At 44.6% G+C, this 19,063-nt stretch overlaps 1 protein-coding gene across 4 annotated transcripts in view; it reads right to left on the reverse strand.

Annotated features, from left to right (window-relative positions):
* Positions 1–19,063, reverse strand: part of LOC118392243 (sodium/potassium/calcium exchanger 2-like) — a 192,808-nt gene that overhangs the window by 80,306 nt on the left and 93,439 nt on the right. The window lies entirely within an intron of this gene.

A 19,063-nucleotide genomic window follows, 5' to 3' on the forward strand; every position in this document is an offset into this window, starting at 1 on the left:
TTTGTCATCCTCATCTATACCTCAGGTACCAACCCAGGCCAGGATTCAAACAAACGCAGATAAACAACCTTTGCACTGCGATCCTGAAGAAAATAACATTTGGAAGTAGGCTTTGGGATTTTAAGTTAACGCCTGATGTTACACATGCAGTTGAAGTCGGAAGTTTACATACACCTTAGCCAAATACATTCAGTTTTTCACAATTTCTGACATTTAATCCTAGTAAAAATTGCCTGTCTTAGGTCAGTTAGGTCACCACTTTATTTCAAGATTGTGAAATGTCAGAATAATAGTAGAGAGTGATTTATTTTCATCTTTTATTTCTTTCATCACATTCCCAGTGGGTCAGAAGTTTGCATACACTCAATTAGTATTTGGTAGCATTGCCTTTAAATTGTTTAACTTGGGTCAAACGTTTCGGGTAGCCTTCCACAAGCTTCCCACAAAAGGTTGGGTGAATTTTGGCCCATTCCTCCTGACAGAGCTGGTGTAACTGAGTCATGTTTGTAAGGCCTCCTTGCTCGCACACACTTTTTCAGTTCTGCCCTATATAGGCCACTCCAACACCTTGACTTTGTTGTCCTTTAGCCATTTTGCCACAATTTTGGAAGTATGCTTGGGGTCATTGTCCATTTGGAAGACCCATTTGCAACCAAGCTTTAACATCCTGACTGATGTCTTGAGATGTTGCTTCAACTGCACCAGTCCCTCCTCCAGCAAAGGAGGAGGTGAAGTGGTGAAGTGCACCAGTCCCTCCTCCAGCAAAGCATCCCCACAACATGATGCTGCCACCCCGTGTCTCACGGTTGGGATGGTGTCCTTCGGCTTGCAAGCCTACCTCCTTTTCCTCCAAACATAATGATGGTCATTATGGCCAAACAGTTCTTTCTATATTTTATTTCATCAGACCAAAGGACATTTCTCCAAAAAATACGATCTTTGTCCCAATGTGCAGTTGTAAACCGTAGTCTTGCTTTTTTATGCCGGTTTTGGAGCAGTGGCTTCTTCCTTTCTGAGCGGCCTTTCAGGTTATGTCGATATAGGACTCGTTTTACTGTGGATATAGATACTTTTGTTCCTGTTTCCTCCAGCATCTGCACAAGATCATTTGCTGTTGTTCTGGGATTGATTTGCCCCACCATCTCCAATATTGTGATTTTGGTCAAATGTAACATGTTGACTCATCCAAGTCCACTATGGCTGCTGACTTCCCTAACTTGCTGGACTGTCAAAACCTTGTGCAACATGTTAATGTCCGCACCCACAACCGTGGACACACATTGGACCTCTTTATCACTGGCAATGACTTGGATGTCCTCAAACTTGGCATATATGACCACAAGGCTGTGACACTGTCTCTGACTGTGCCCACTCCTCTCCACTGCCCAAAGAGGACAATTAAATTCCGCATCCTAAGGAAATTGAACCCATCCCTCTTCCTGGCACACATACAGCCCACACTGCACTGAGCTGGCACTCTGCGACATGGTCAACCTGTATAACAGCACTCTGAGTACTACCCAGAACATCCTTGCCCCCCCCCCCAAACAAACATGAAAAGTAACCTTTGAACGCTCTTCACCCTGGTTCACTGAAGAACTGCTGTGAATTAAGACTCATGGCTGTAAGCTTTAGAGGCGTCGGAGGAAGGATGGCCTCACTGTCCATCTACTGGCCAACAAAGACCACCAAGCAAGCTGCTATGCTGTACGATCAGCTTTTATTGTTTGTCACCATCTTCACCTGCTGATCGGGGAGGTACCATCACTTTTCAAAACAGCCACTACCTTACTGAAGAAACCCAACCTTGATCAGGACATCCTATCCAACTACAGGACATCCGCTCCAACCTCCCTTTTCTATCAATCCCATCTGTCTTACAAGCAGATATACAAAGTTTTCCCGTCTGGCTTCCAATCATTGCAAACAGCGCCGAAACAGCTCTGATGAAAGTTACCAACGACCTACTAATGGATGCAGATTCTGGATCACCTAGGCTCCTTCGCCTTTTAGATCTCAGTGCTGCTTTTGACACCGTTGACCACAATACCCTCCTGTGGCATCTCAGAGAGCACACTGCAGTCTCTGGAACTGCTCTGACCTGGTTCTCCTCCTACCTCTCCAATAGGAAGCAATACATAACGATTGGAGTCCAGATCGGTGGAGTCTACAGTCACATGCAGTGTCCAACAGGAGTCCTTTTTGGGGCCTATTCTGTTCTTAATCTACATGCTCCCTCTCAGTCAAATTCTCAGAGACTATAACATCTATAACATCATACGCTGACGATACTGAAGTATATATTAACACCAAAACAGGCACCATCTTAGCCCTAGGAAAACTTGGCAGCTGCCTTATGACAGAGTATGGATGAAAGAAAACTTCCTCCAGCAGGACAGCATTAAGACTGAGGCTATATGCTTAATGGGACACCCAAGCAGGTCGCCAGTGCTGGAAACATCTGCCCTACAACTGATGGTCAAGCCATCCATCTGTCCTCTGTCATCTCAAACCTGATTGAGTGCTACCTACATCAGCCACCTCATTTATATCAATGAGCCACCTCACAGGCCTTAAAACACATTTCCAAAGACTACCTTTCTTATATTCCTAATCTTGAAAGTGTCACATGTCAGGATTTCTTCCCGGAGTGTACTACCTGTGGCTGCCACTGGAGTGCACCCGTGGATTTCCTCTAGTATCCAGGTGACCCTGATTGGGCTTATTGGGATCACCTTCCGGATTACCATTTATGTTCCTCTGTGGACTGGGCCAGTTGCTCAGGTCTCATGTTTTGTTCAGTGTTGTCGTGTGCCCTTGCATAACTATTGCTAGGAGTGTTTAAAAAATAATATCCAGAAATGTTATTTGCGGTCTCCTTGGGTAGTCGTAATCACTGCTTAATTTACATGCAAGGAAAACTGGGTCTGGGTTTCTAAGGGTTAAGGCTGCTTCTGCGGTTCCATCCATGACATACCGAAAACATTCTTCAAGTCAAGTGCAGTGCCATGTCGGTTGTCCCCATAGGAGAAACATTTGAATAACTATTTTTGGTTCCAGGTAGAACCCTTTTAAACAGAACCAAAAAGGGTTCTCCTATGAGGACAGCCGAGGAACCCTTTTTTCTAAGAGCGTACACATCTAGTTACATACACAGTACATACATTGCACTATGCTTACACATTCTATCAGTTGCATACTTAGAGAAGCTCTGCGCTTATATATTGCTGTATTTGAATGACATGGGAAATAAGTAAACAAATAGTGATTTGACAGCAGGTATTTTGCCATGGTCCAGCCACTGTATACATGGTCTGGTTGGCTTATTGTGATTTATTTTCTGCTTGAGATTAGGTAAAGCCCTTGGGCACAGTGAGTCACATCTCCCATGAGTAGGGCCCTGTGTTTTGGACAATTTCATAAGGCAGTGTGCTTTTACCGGTATTTCCAGTAATATCCCGCTAGTGTCGCTGCAGGTAGAAAATCCTATGCAATGTTCTGGAATTGACACAAGGTATCTCCAAACAAAAACAAAGATGAATCATTAATCAAGTGGCCATTCAGAATGTATGAGCATGAACCAATCCAATTACCCATGAACCAAATTCTCAGCCAATTGTTCTAAGGTTACTACAGGTTTACAAATACACTCAGTGGCCAGTACAGACAGTGAGTCACGTGACCGTGGCTTACTATATAAAGCAGGCAGACAGGCATTGAGGCTTTCAGTTACGGTTTGACTGAATGATAGAATGGGCAAAACGAGTGACCTAAGTGACTTTAGGCATGGAGTGATTGTCGGTGCCAGGCACCTCGGTTCCAATAGCTCAGAAACAGCCGGCCTCCTGGTCTTCACACGCACGACAGTGTCCAGGGTTTACCGAGAATAGTGCACAATCACATCCAGTCAGCTGCAGTCCTATGGGTGAAAACAGCTCTTTGATGAGAGCAGTCGAAAGAGAATGGCAAGAATAGTGAAAGCTAACAGCTGGGCCACAAACAGGCAAATAACGGTGCAGTACAGCATCTCGGAACGTACAACTTGCCGGTCCTTGTCACGGATGGGCTATTGCAGCACACGACCACATCGGGCTCATCTCCTATCAGCTCTCCCTCCCAGAGGACCTGAGCCATAGGATCATGCCTCAGGACTACCTGGCCTGGTGACTTATGGCTGTCCCTAGTCCACCTGGTCATGCTGCTGCTCCAGTTGGAACTGTTTTGACTGTGGCTAAGGAACCTGTTCACCGGACGTGCTACCTTGTCCCGGACCTGCTGTTTTCGACTCTCTCTCGCTCTACCGCACCTGCTGTCTCAACCTCCGAATGCTCGGCTATGAAAAGCCAACTGACATTTTTCCTGAGGTGCTGACCTGTTGCACCCTCTACAAGCACTGACTATTATTTGAACCTGCTGGTCACCTATGAACATTTGAACATCTTGAAGAACAATCTGGCCTTGAATGGCCATGTACTCTTATAATCTCCACCCGACACAGCCAGAAGAGGACTGGCCAACCCCTCAGAGCCTGGTTCCTCTCTAGGTTTCTTCCTAGGTTCCTGCCTGTTCTAGGGAGTTTTTCCTAGCCACCCTGCTTCTACATCTGCATTTATTGCTGTTTGGGGTTTTAGGCTGGGTTTCTGTATAACACTTTGACATCTGCTGATTTAAAAAGGGCTTCATAAATACATTTGATTGAATTTGATTGATTAAAATAAGAAGTGGGTTTCCAGGGGGCATGTGATCACCAACCGTGGACAATTGAGGAGTGGAAAAACATTGCCTGGTCTGACAAATCATGGCAGAGTCAGGATTTGCTCATGGCAGAGTCAGGATTTGGCATAAGCAGCATGAGTCCATGGCCCCATCCTGACTTATGTCAATGGTGCCGGCTGGCGGCATTGATGAAATGGTGTGGGGAATGTTTTCCTTGCACATGTTAGGTCCCTTGATACCAATTGAGCAACGTTTGAACGCCACACCCTGTAGAATCTATGCCCGACTAATTCAGGCTGTTCTGGAGGAAAAGGGGGGTCCGTCCTGGTACTAGATGGGTGTACCTAATAAACAAACACATTTTTATTTTAAGTCATTCATAGGACATGTCACTGTTTCTTATATAATGTTTCACACAGAGCACCATTCCTTCCATGGGTGGCCAGTTTGGGAATTATTTTAGTATATGCACTTCTCCAGGCACCACTACAGCCCTGGAGGTAGCAGAAGTGCATAGGGCTCATCTGGGGGATCAAACCTGCCACAGGGAAAAGTATATGATTCCAGAGGTGATAGTGTTACCCACTCAACCAGTCCAACACCTGAACATTTTATCTATCAAAAGGACCTGGACCTCCCTTTTAGTCCAGATTTATCAGGACTAAACCGCTAAAACCTTCTTCTGCCATTCCATATTTTTTGAATAATCCCTGATTTTAAATAAATCCATTTAAATTATTTGTACCTTTCTTAAAGGCAACCCAGAGAGGCAGATAGAACAGGAGAATGTCAGATAATCTGTTTCTCTCATTAAACTAGTGTTAAATATCATGACTAATAATGACAGGGAGATTAGCACGTCTTCTGGAGTCACTGTGCGTGCTAATCCCAATAGCTCTGGTTCCACTTCTTATGTAATGTCACATCAGGATCATTCCAGGAAACGGATCATGGAAACATCCTCGATGAAAGCAAAGGTATTACGTGTAAAACAGACCTCCTGTCCACAACTATCCATTAAAGGGGGGCTGAACTCAATAATTTCGCCTCACTTTTCATTAAGAAATGCTATGAGTTTGAAGTGGGTGTGTAATGTTCTCTACCATTTTGTGTTCCTTGAAATATCTCAAACAGCCACCTGAGCATGAAGAATAGCTTAGCAGCTGTGTGACGCAGCATGACAACTTGACTTTATGACCAAAATTATACTATTTACACTTTGTAGTCAATTTTGGCAATAAAATACGTTTCTCACTAATATCGATGCCACATAGGACATTTTCAACCATAGAAGTTGTTTCTTTCGCTCAGCTCCTCTTAAAAAGTACTGAAAGTAGAGGATTCATAGTGATTTGAATTCCACATCTACTCAATGGCTTTTTAATATCCTCTTTCTCTACACAAATGTATTGGAATAAACTTTGTAGTTGCCAATCATTTTATATTTTTAAGAAACATATTTGTTACGCAAGTGGCAATCCTGTTATAGCAAATGGTTGATGAGAAATTGATGTCAATGTAACATGGTTGAAGAGACAATTGCCAGAAGTGACTATAAAAGTGACATAACAGGGTTGAGGATTTAATCTTAAATCAGCCATAATTCCTCATGTGACAAGGGGACGGGGAATGAAAGCTTGTTGTGTGCAACGGAGGAGGGGGGATTGAATGCAAGCTTAACAACAATATTTGTACTTGTTAAAACATTTCTAGCCGATCTATCAATGGGTTATGCTCGATGCATTCCATTTTCCACCACATAACACCAGAAAATGTCCAAAAAGAGTAGAAGCAGCTCCCGTTTTTGCACTTTAATTTGACTTTTATATATTTAATGTTTTTTTGTTTTTTTGAATATAATTTTACTATATTAAAATGAAAGTTCAGTTCAAGTTACAGGGCTGACCTTAAACCTGGGGGACAAATTTAAATTAATCACTAATCATAACTAAATCTCCAGACTTTCCCATACAAACAAAATAACTAGGGCTTCGCAATAATGGTGACAACTTTGAGACAATCTTGGGTAAAGTGGATTAAATTCTTCATAGAATTTGGATAAAATATTACGTGGGACAATGCCAACATTGGGATTTGGTTTACAGTAGTTAGAGCATACTGTACATGTATGTTATCCAACTGTTACATGTAGTGTTTTAACACAATTTACACACAATGTCCGACGGACATAAAATAATGTGGAATGACCTAGATAACAACTTAAGCTAATTAGCCATTTTAGTATTCAAGATGATTAGAAAGAAGTCTGCAACATTGGAATATCTCAGAATTGTCTGAAATGTTTTGAATAATACCTGGGACTGGAAGTATGGCCTAAGTGCAAAAATCAAGGCTCTCTACCTCAGTAAATACACTATCAGAGGCCATTTGATCATGATAAATAAAAAACGTTGTAATGTATGTACCTTCATTTGCAAATGAATAGCAGGGCTGTGATTAAGGCTAAGACTGTATTCTCACTATGAAAGATTCTCGAGAGCCCTCAAACTCAACTCTGGACCTCGAGGCCAGTCCCACTGCTTGTTGGCATTGTTCACCTCTCGTTAGGGACTGATTTAGACCTGGTACACCAGGTGGGTACAATTAATTATCAGATAGAGCAGAAAACTAGCAGGCGTCGGACCTCATAGGATTAGAGTTGAATAACCCTGCTCTAGAGGTTTTGAGAAAATACACTCGGCTAGAACTTTTACTGTAATGCAAACTTGTCACGTCTCCTACGCCACAGGGCGAGTTTTGCTTGAGAGTCACCCCCTCCGAGGCATTGGATGTAAACAGAATTGTCTCGTGCAGCCAAATGCTCCTACAGTAAAAATCTTAATAGCAGAGCAATGTTTTTGAAACAGCTGAAAAGTATAGACATTTTCCTTATATTTGAGACTTGTTTTATTGAATCTTTATCTGAAATCAGTGGTGGAAAAAGTACCCAACTGTCCTACTTAAGTAAAAGTACTGTAAATATACAGTACCAGTTTATTTTTACTATTTTCTACATTGTAGAATAAAAGTAAAGATATCAAAACTATGAAAGAACTCATATGGAAATCATGTAGTACCCCAAAAAATGTTAAAGAAAAATATATGCAGCCACCCTTTGCCTTGATGACAGCGTTGCATACTTTTGGCATTCTCTCAACCAGCTTCACATGAAATGGTTTTCCAACAGTCTTGAAGGAGTTCCCACATATGCTGAGCTTTTGTTGGCTGCTTTTCCTTCACTCTGCGGTCCAATTCATCCTAAACCATCTCAATTGGGTTGAGGTAGGGTGACATTTTTCTTCATTAATTTGATTAATATTATGGTGTTTTTATTTGAAGAACAATGAAACCCTCAGGGTTTCCGTTAGGATGGAATTGAAAATCTGGAGCTGTACAACGTGATGGTCAGGAGTAGGCTACAGTACTAAGAGCATAACATTTCCATAACCTAATTGTAGTCTAACCCATACCCAAACAGAGATTCAGTAAAAATAGAAATCTCATTGATTTATCAAGACCAGTCCCCATTCTTGTCTCAGAGCAGTGCGAAATGGTGCTGAAATAGTTGACCACAGCAGGTAGGCTATTGCTTCAAATCCTATTGCTTCTAACTTCAGTATGTTTTTTAAATAAATAAGACCTACACCACTTTTAACAGCACATTACTCAACACAAGTGATAATCATGTTGCCTACGGTAGATTTACAGTATATAATTCTATGGAGCGTTACATAATTGTCAGCCATTGTTACCATTAATGCTAGTTAGTGCTAGTTTGACCACCCGAAAAATCTTTTTTCAAGGACGTGACTCTCCACCTATAATTCCATTTAGAGGATTGGAGGATTCTAAATTAATTTCAAAGGGGCAGTTTTCATTCAGGGCATATCTGATCTGTGAGAATATCTAAGGGGCTTTTAAAAATTCTACATTAATGAATAATAATAATCGCTTTGTTTAAAAAATAACAATATTTTGGAGGTTATTTTGTGTTCATTTAACCTAGAGTGAGCGAGAAAAAAACATTCTTGAACACGGGGTGAGACATTCTCACTAATTTGTAAATAAAGACAGTTTGTTATTTAGAAATATTTATTTCCGTTTTTAGAGGGAGAGAAACCAAAAGCTGCCTCATGGGTCTGTCTCCCGGTGGCGGCTGGCACGGGTATCAAACCAGCATCTGTGGCAACGCAGTTTGCACTGTGATGCAGCGTCTTAGACCGTTGCACCATTTGGGAGGCCCCATCCACAAAGTTTTTAATGCTGATCAATTGCCTTGCACAAAGTATCAAAATACAGAGAGGTGTTAATAAGCGTATATTGTCCTGCTAATAGCCCATAATGGGCAATTATATTACTGTACATGGTGTCCAGGTCAGGATAACCAAAACATTTCTTTATTAAAGACTATCAGAAAGATTGTTGGTACTCGTCATGTGTTGCTGCCATGCTATGTTGTTTTCTTAGGTCTCTCTTTATGTAGTGTTGTGTTGTCTCTCTTTTTGGGATGTGTGTTTTGTCTTATATTTTTCATGTCATTTATTTATATTTTTAATCCCAGTCCCAAACCTCGCAGGAGGCATATTGCCTTTTGGTAGGCCATCATTGTAAATAAGAATTTGTTCTTAACTGACCTGCCTAGTTAAATAAAAATAAAAGTATTTATTTAGATCCAAAGCCATGAAGGAGTGAGTCACTCAGCTTTAAGTAGGTGCCGAGACTATATGACTGCCATCAACTTGATTATTTAGCAGACATCACTTGATTATATTCTGTCAACACATACATTTTAAGAATATTATGGAATATAATTGAACAATTTAATTTCTCCATGCTTGTCTCAGAGCAGTGTGAAACGGTAGTGAAATAGTTGACCATAGTGGGTAGGCTATATATAACGATATGTTGTTTTAATGTTTTTTTTCTCTCCAGAAAAAGAAAGTGAGAGATTGTAATCTGAATAAAGGCCAAAATTATATGAAGACCAAAATATTTATGTTTTTAGAGGGAGAGAAGCCACCTTGCCTATTTTTTTGGACAAAGACCCCTTGTGTCATGTTCTGTCCATCGTTCGTATGTGTTTTCCTTGTTTTAGTGTTGGTCAGGACGTGAGCTGGGTGGGCATTCTATGTTGTGTGTCTGGTTTGTCTATTTCTATGTTGGGCCTGATATGGTTCTCAATCAGAGGCAGGTGTTAGTCATTGTCTCTGATTGGAACCATATTTAGGTAGCCTGTTTTGTGTTGGGTTTTGTGGGTGATTGTTCCTGTCTCTGTGTTTGCACCAGATAGGACTGTTTAGGTTTTCACTTTTCTTGTTTTGTTTAGTCTGTTCATGTATAGTAGTCTTTATTAAAAACATGAATAATCACCACGCTGCATTTTGGTCCGCCTCTCTTTCACCAGAAGGAAACCGTTACAGAATCACCCACCAACCAAGGACCAAGCGGCGTGGTAAACAGAGGCAGCAGCAACAGCAGCAGCAGGAGAAGCGACAGGTGCAGCAGGAGCAACAGCAGCAGCAAAGGCAGCAGCAACAGAGGCAGCAGCAGCAGTGGGAGAGGCTGCACTATTTGGATAAATGGACTTGGGAGGAGACGGAAAAGGACCCTGGGCAGAGCCAGGGGAATATTGCCGCCCCAAAGCCGAGCTGGAGGCAGCGAAAGCAGAGAGGCGGCATTATGAGGAGCTAGCACGGCAGAGCGGCTGGGAGCCCGAGAGGCACCCCCAAAAATTGGGGGGAGGCACAGGGAGAGTGTGGCAGAGTCAGGAGTCAGACCTGAGCCAACTCCCCCTGTTTACCGTAAGTAGCCATGGATGGAATTGGAGCTGTCGGCGAAGCAGAGTGCTGAGTCTGAGAGTGTGGACAGAGTAGTGTATTGTATTGTATTGGACAGAGTGGAAAGAAAGCTGTTGGTTTGGCATAGTATGCACGGCATTCGCCCTGAGGAGTGTGTTAGCTGTCCGATGTCACCCGTGTCAGTTCCTCGTACTCAGCCTGAAATGTGTGTTGGAGTTCCGGGGGATTTGATGCCGGCTATACACACCAGGTCTCCAGTACACCTTCACAACCCGGTGTGTCTTGTTCCTTGCACTCACCCGGAGGTGCGTGGCCCAGTACCACCAGTGCCAGCACCACGCATCAGGCCTACAGTGCGTCCCGCCTGTCCAGCGCTGCCGGAGCCTTCCTCCTCTCCAGCGCAGCCAGAGTCTCCCGCCTGTCCGGCGCTGTCAGAGCTACCGCCCCTCATGCCAGAGGCGCCAGAGCCCCTCATTCCAGAGGCACCAGTGCTCCTCAGTCCAGCGCTGCCAGAGCCTTTTTCTCCAGTCTGCCCAGCGCCGTCTCAGCCGCCAGTCTGCCCAGCGCCGCCAGTGCCGCCAGTCTGCCCAGCGCCGTCTGAGCTACCAGTCTGTCCAGCGCCGCCAGTGCCGCCAGTCTGCCCAGCGCCGCCAGTGCCGCCAGTCTGCCCAGCGCCGCCAGTACCGCCAGTCTGCCCAGCGCCACCAGTGCCGCCAGTCTGCCCAGCGCCGCCAGTCTGCCCAGTGCCGCCAGTGCCGCCAGTCTGCCCAGCGCCGCCAGTGCCGCCAGTCAGCCAGGATCTGCCAGAACTGCCAGTCGGCCAGGATCTGCCAGTCAGCCAGGATCCGCCAGTCTGCCAGGATCCGCCAGTCTGCCAGGATCCGCCAGTCTGCCAGGATCCGCAAGAACTACCAGTCAGCCAGGATCTGCCAGAACTGCCAGTCAGCCAGGATCTGCCAGTCAGCCAGGATCCGCCAGTCAGCCAGGATCCGCCAGTCAGCCAGGATCCGCCAGAACTGCCAGTCGGCCAGGATCTGCCAGTCGGCCAGGATCTGCCAGTCAGCCAGGATCTGCCAGTCAGCCAGGATCCGCCAGGATCTGCCAGTTGGCCAGGATCTGCCAGTTGGCCAGGATCTGCCAGTCAGCCAGGATCTGCCAGTCATCCAGGATCAGTTAGATCCGCCATTCAGCCAGGATCCGCCAGTCAGCCAGGATCCACCAGTCAGCCAGGATCCGCCAGTCAGCCAGGATCCGCCAGTCAGCCAGGATCCGCCAGGATCCGCCAGTCTGCCAGGATCCGCCAGAACTTCCAGGATCCGCCAGTCTGCCAGGATCCACCAGTCAGCCAGGATCCGCCAGTCAGCCAGGATCCGCCAGTCAGACAGGATCCGCCAGTCAGACAGGATCCGCCAGAACTGCCAGTCAGCCAGGATCCGCCAGTCAGCCAGGATCCGCCAGTCAGCCAGGATCCGCCAGTCAGCCAGGATCCGCCAGTCAGTCAGGATCTGCCAGATCCGCTAGTCAGCCAGGATCCGCCAGTCAGCCAGGATCCGCCAGTCTGCCAGGATCCGCCAGAACTTCCAGTCGGCCAGGATCTGCCAGTCAGCCAGGATCTGCCAGTCTGCCAGGATACGCCAGTCTGCCAGGATCCACCAGTCAGCCAGGATCCGCCAGTCAGCCAGGATCTGCCAGATCCGCTAGTCAGCCAGGATCCGCCAGTCAGCCAGGATCCGCCAGTCAGCCAGGATCCGCCAGTCAGCCAGGATCCGCCAGTCAGTCAGGATCTGCCAGATCCGCTAGTCAGCCAGGATCCGCCAGTCAGCCAGGATCCGCCAGTCTGCCAGGATCCGCCAGAACTTCCAGTCGGCCAGGATCTGCCAGTCAGCCAGGATCTGCCAGTCTGCCAGGATACGCCAGTCTGCCAGGATCCACCAGTCAGCCAGGATCCGCCAGTCAGCCAGGATCTGCCAGATCCGCTAGTCAGCCAGGATCCGCCAGTCAGCCAGGATCTGCCAGTCTGCCAGGATCTGCCGGAACCACCAGCCAGCCAGGATCTGGTAGATCCATCAACCTGCCTGCTGAGCTTCCTCTCACTCTTGAGCTTCCTCTCACTCTTGAGCTTCCTCTCAGTCCCGAGCTTCCTCTCAGTCCCGAGCTTCCCCTCAGTCCCGAGCTTCCCCTCAGTCCCGAGCTTCCCCTCAGTCCCGAGCTTCCCCTCAGTCCCGAGCTACCTCAGTCCAGTGGGGCCCGTTGTTAGGTTTCCTAGGCCAAGGTTAGCGGCGAGGGTCGCCACTCAAGGGACGCTAAGGAGGTGGACGAAGACAATTATGTAGTGGGGTCCACGTCCAGCGCCAGAGCCGCCACCGCGGACAGATGCCCACCCTGCCCCTCCCCTATAAGTTTAGGTTGTGCGTTCGGAGTCCGCACCTTGGGGGGGTTCTGTCACGTTCTGTCCATCGTTCGTATGTGTTTTCCTTGTTTTAGTGTTGGTCAGGACGTGAGCTGGGTGGGCATTCTATGTTGTGTGTCTGGTTTGTCTATTTCTATGTTGGGCCTGATATGGTTCTCAATCAGAGGCAGGTGTTAGTCATTTTCTCTGATTGGGAACCATATTTAGGTAGCCTGTTTTGTGTTGGGTTTTGTGGGTGATTGTTCCCATCTCTGTGTTTGCACCAGATAGGACTGTTTAGGTTTTCACTTTTCTTGTTTTGTTTAGGTTTTCACTTTTCTTGTCTTGTTTAGTCATGTATAGTTCATGTATAGTCGTCTTTATTAAAAACATGAATAACCACCACGCTGCATTTTGGTCCGCCTCTCTTTCACCAGAAGAAAACCGTTACACCTTGACTTTTTTCACATTTTGTTACGTAAACAGCTGTATTCTAACACATCGATATAAAGCCTAATAAGAAACTAATTCTAAAACACAGACATTTTGTCATTTTATCAATCAGAAACTACAGTCCCTGCCGCTGAAAAACATCCCAACAGCATGATGCTGCCACCACCATGCTTCACAGTAGGGATGGTGCCATGTTTCCTCCAGATGTGACGCTTGGCATTCAGGCCAAACAGTTTAATCTTGGTTTAATTACACCAGAGAATCTTAAGCAAAATGGCTTTAAGGACATCAAAGTCAAGGTATTGGAGTGGCCATCACAAAGCCCTGACCTCAACCCTATAGAAAATTTGAGGGCATAACTGAAAAAAATAACTGAAAAAGTGTGTGCGAGCAAGGAGGCTTACAAACCTGACTCAGTTACACCAGATATGTCAGGAGGAATGGGCCAAAATTCCTCCAACTTATTGTGGGAAGCTTGTGGAAGGCTACCCGAAACGTTTGACCTAATTTAAACAATTGGGAATGTGTGGAAATAAATAAAAGCTGAAATAAATAATTCTCTATATTATTCTGACATTACACATTCTTAAAATAAAGTGGTGATCCTAACTGACCTAAAACAGGGAATTGTTACTCGGATGAAATGTCAGGAATTGTGAAAAACTTAGTTTAAATGTATTTGGCTAAGGTGTATGTAAACTTCTGACTTCAACTGTATACACATTCTGATTGTGGTTGCTATCAAATCAAGCTTTTGGTTCCCTAAAATTGGCAGACGCATCATAGTCTTTCCAGCTGTCATGGGCTAGCTCTCTTTCCAATACGAAGATGGGAGGCCTGATTTCCAATCCAAGATGCTGTAGTGAATAGCCAGCAGAAGTTGACCAGTACGTGCATACAGTGCGGCAGTACAGGCTACAGGCTGTCAGTCACCCCTTTGAGAACTGCACTGATTTTACATGAAACTGTTGAGCAGCAAAACTGAGCTGTTTTTCACCTCTGCCATAAGGGTTCTTAGATTTACCAAGAGAAGATAATAATAATGATCTTCATGGAAGGGGGGACAACAAGTCAAGAAGCCAGCCACTTGCAAATTAGTACCCCTTCATTTTTCTAACAAGCAGAACTAATTACAGAAGCTGCCAAATCATTGATTTCCCACAAGGCAACGTTAAACATGCCCAACAAAACTGAGCCAAAATTGCTCTCCCCGAATCAGGCTGCGCTTGTTGGTGGGAGGCAAGTGGAGAAATAATGCTGTGTCATTTTCACAAATGCATGCATAAAGCAAACACATTTATTGATGAGTATGAACTGCATTATTACAATATTACCAAGCTCACAGGCAAACAATTCTGCTTAAAAACCTACTTCCCCCTGAGAGATAGTAACACTTATTAGTACTACTACTACTACTACTACTACTACTACTACTACCACCGTTGCTGCGGCTGCTACTACAACAACTTCAAAAGAGGTTGAGCTACATGGGAATGACAGTTATTTCAATACATAAAGTCAATGGGAGAGAGGAAAACAAGAGTGACCACAGTAGTTCTCCTAAGATTTTGTGTATTATGTGTAACATAAACTGAAACGCTAACCCTCTCTCACAGCAGTCGGTTGGTGCTGCTTAGACCAACAACATTACAATAGAAGGATGCCTGTGCCCCGCAAAGATCATTGTGGCGGGGTCAGGATGTTAAGGCACCTTGGGTGTTTCTGGTAAATTGCCAATATACCATTGTTAAGGGCTGTTTCCAGGCCCTCCGTGTTGCGTTGTGCAAAGAATAGCCTTATAGTTGTGGTATATTGGGCATATACCACACCCCCTCGGGCTTATTGCTTAATTAGGAAGTACATTTCTTTGGAAAGATAACTGCCCCATGCTTCTCCATCCAAGCATAGGCTATAGCCTACTCTATTTATTTGAGACCACACACACACCTGATCTCACATGTATGGCTACTTAACTTGAAGCAGCAAAAATGATGACAGTGACTTGCTACATTTTGCATATAGAATTTAGCCCATCTTTTAGGAGGAGGATTTGCAGGCAGAAATAAATACATGGGTAATCAATAGTTATTGAAAATGAAAAGGCACAATGCTTCCTCACTATAGTAGCCTAACCTATGCGCTTTGTGCCTTTTCTTTTTCACTGATGATAAAAATGTTGATTGCACCTCGACTCATGTTGGTTGAGCGCCTTCCACTTCTTTCCATTATCAATATTTATTTACAGACACTTGTAAACTACAGTCTAAACATATTTAAGTTAACTGCCACGGGATTCTCCACCCATGTAGGCAGCCAACTCTATTTCAATGAGACCACACATAGGTGCACTTGAACTCGCACGCCGAACTAAGAGAGGAGAGGTAGGCTACCAAAGTTTAAGCAGCGAATTCCTTGTGTGAATAATGTCCAAAATACATCATTTTAATACAATAGGTAGGCTAACACATACAAAGCAGAAAGACCGTTTCCAAATAATCTGCAGGACAACAAAAATATTTACATCCCAAAGTTGTCTGACCACCCGCTCCCTCCTGCAGTATGAATCCCTTATTGCTTTTATAAACTGGTTACCAACATAAAATTAGGGCTGTAAAATAAAAAAGAAATTGTCATACCCGTGGTATCAGCATTCAGGGCTCGAACCAACCAGTCAATAAATATGATTAGGCTATAGTTTACTACATTGCCTAGAAATAAGTATTGATCACCCATATTTCTCTGTCTGAAAATCTTCCCATTCCTAAAAAGTAAGCTATAAAAATAGCTCAAGAGAAAGTGCAAGTCTCTCCAACTCTGCTTTCTTCAAACTATATTTTGCATAGTGGCTGATATAGCCCAGTAATACAGATAACATAATATAACGGGACATGTGATAAACTTTTTTTGAAACACATTGTTTATTGCCCTTAGGGCGCAAAATTGCTGGGACCATGGCTGGAAAGTGAGCTGCGTCACATACGCCTAAAATAACATTGTAGGACTGCGGTTGCGTTTGGGACCAGCTGCTAGTGCAGACAGGAGCGGGATGAAGAAATCAGTCCTGCTCAGACCTCTACATTACAGCACAAAATCCCCTCGGGATGAACACTGAGGATACCAGTGCCCTTCAGACGGTGCTTTTACAGTGGCTACATTAGCTTTCAAAATAGCCAGTATCGATTGAGCTTCCAGTTTCTCATTTGTCTCAGTTCTTCACCTTGAGTATCCTTGCCACGTGTGACGTTGAATCTTGAAAAAGTACCAAGGCCAGCAGAATGGCTTTACATGTGTCAAAGAGGCAAGTGCAACCAACCATGGATTGATGTTATGACCTATTTGACATGGGAGGGGCCCATTTCATTCTAAATAAAATTATCAAAGAGAGAATTGCCCCTCTGTATTGCATTGTATCGTCTTGTGTCTTAGACCTAATGAAGATTATACATTTTGAGGCTATTCTGAGATGAGGTGCTCAAATAGGCATCTGTATCAGCCTGGTCCTGTGTTTGGATATACATTGTGATACCATGACAACCAGAACACCTGCACAATTAAAGCTAAATCATTGTGCAGACACAGAATTGAATAGAGCATTATAAATTGTTTATGAAAGAGAACTGGCTGCAATCCAGGATTTCTCTAGTCTATGTCTTGCTAAACCTGCAAACAGCTAAATGTATCATTTCAAGGCGTTGATACATTGCTATTACAATTATACTGTGAACTATTTTTACGATTATCGAAGAATCTAACAATATCCTGAAAGCTAGACAAAGATACTCAAAAAAAGATACTCAAAACCATCTGCACACCTCAGTCCTCAGGGCCTAAAACAACAGTGGGACAAACAATGGTCAAATCAATTGAAAAGGCCACTTCAGAACACATGCTCATTAAGCATCAAAGGGAGAGAAGTGGCTCACAGTCTGGACCTATGCAGATTTTCTTCTGTACAAGAGCCGGAGTCCGGCAGACCATCCTTATGGTTGCCTTACAGGCCAAATGGTTTGAACTGTTTAAACAGTCCTCGCATTGCCTTAATAAGGACCATATAGCATTTAAACAGTTCAACTCTTGCATGGAGGGAAATTGTATAGGCAGTACAATAGCTTTCCCAATGTTTGTACTGAATGAGCTAAAGATAAAACAGTACATCATATAACATCCCGACACCACCACATATCCACAAAACAAAATGTTCAATACCACCATACAACAATATCACAATTTGTGAGCATGCATGCACCTTTGCATGTCTCTTCACAGTCCCTGCTGTTCCATAAGGTGCATCTTTACCTGCTTTTTAAATCTGAATCGACTGCTTGCATCAGTTACCTGATGTGGAATAGAGTTCCATGTAGTCATGGCTCTATGTAGTAGTACTGTGCGCCTCCCATAGTCTGTTCTGGACTTGGGGACTGTGAAGAGACCTCCGGTGGCATGTCTTCCGGGGTATGCATGGGTGTCCGAGCTGTGTGCTAGTATTTTAAACAGACAGATTGAAACAAGTAATGATGAAGTCAATCTCTCCTCCACTTTGAGACATGAGAGATTGACATGCATGTCATGAATGTTAGTTCTCCATGTACTTTTAAGGGCCAGCCATGCTGCCCTGTTCTGAGCCAACTGCAATTGTCCTAAGCCCCTCTTTGTGGCACCTGACCACACTACTGAACAGTAGTCTAGGTGCGACAAAACCAGGGCCTGTAGGACCAGCCTTGTTGATAGTGTTGTTAAGAAGGCAGAGCAACCCTTTTTTATGGACGACTTCTCCCCATCTTAGCTACTGTTGTATCAATATGTTTTGACCATGACAGTTTACAATCCAGGGTTACTCCAAGCAGTTTAGTCATCTCAACTTGCTCAATTTCCACATTATCCATTACAAGATGTAAACTCAGCAAAAAAAGAAACCTCCTCTCACTGTCAACTGTGTTAATTTTCAGCAAACTTAACATGTGTAAATACTTGTATGAACATAACAAGATTCAACAGCTGAGACACAAACTGAACAAGTTCCACAGACATGTGACTAACAGAAATGGAATAATGTGTCCCTGAACAAAGGTGGGTCAACATCAAAAGTAACAGTCAGTATCTGGTGTGGCCACCAGCTGCATTAAGTACTGCAGTGCATCTCCTCCTCATGGACTGCACCAGATTTGCCAGTTCTTGCTGTGAGATGTTACCCCACTCTTCCACCAAGGCACCTGCAGACATTTCTAGGGGGAATGGCCCTCGCCCTTACCCTCCGATCCAACAGGTCCCAGACATGCTCAATGGGATTGAGATCCGGGCTCTTCGTTGGCCATGGCAGATTGCCTGCAATGACAACAAGCTCAGTCCGATGATGCTGTGACACACCGCCCCAGACCATGACGGACCCTCCACCTCCAAATCAATCCCGCTCCAGAGGTCAGGCCTCGGTGTAACACTCATTCCTTTGAAGATAAATGTGAATCCGACCATCACCCCTGGTGTGACAAAACCGGGACTCGTCAGCGAAGAGCACCTCTTGCCAGGTCCAGCAACGGTGGGTTGGTGCCTAAACAGCTACCCTGGGGAAATCCTGATTCTACCTGGATTAAATTTGAGAGGCTTCCATTAAAGAACACCCTCTGTGTTCTGTTAGACAAGTAACTCTTTATCCACATCATAGCAGGGGGTGTATAGCCAGAACACATACGTTTTTCCAGCAGCAGACTAT

This window comes from Oncorhynchus keta, chromosome 13 (assembly GCF_023373465.1).
Source record: "Oncorhynchus keta strain PuntledgeMale-10-30-2019 chromosome 13, Oket_V2, whole genome shotgun sequence".
Lineage (NCBI taxonomy): Eukaryota > Metazoa > Chordata > Actinopteri > Salmoniformes > Salmonidae > Oncorhynchus > Oncorhynchus keta.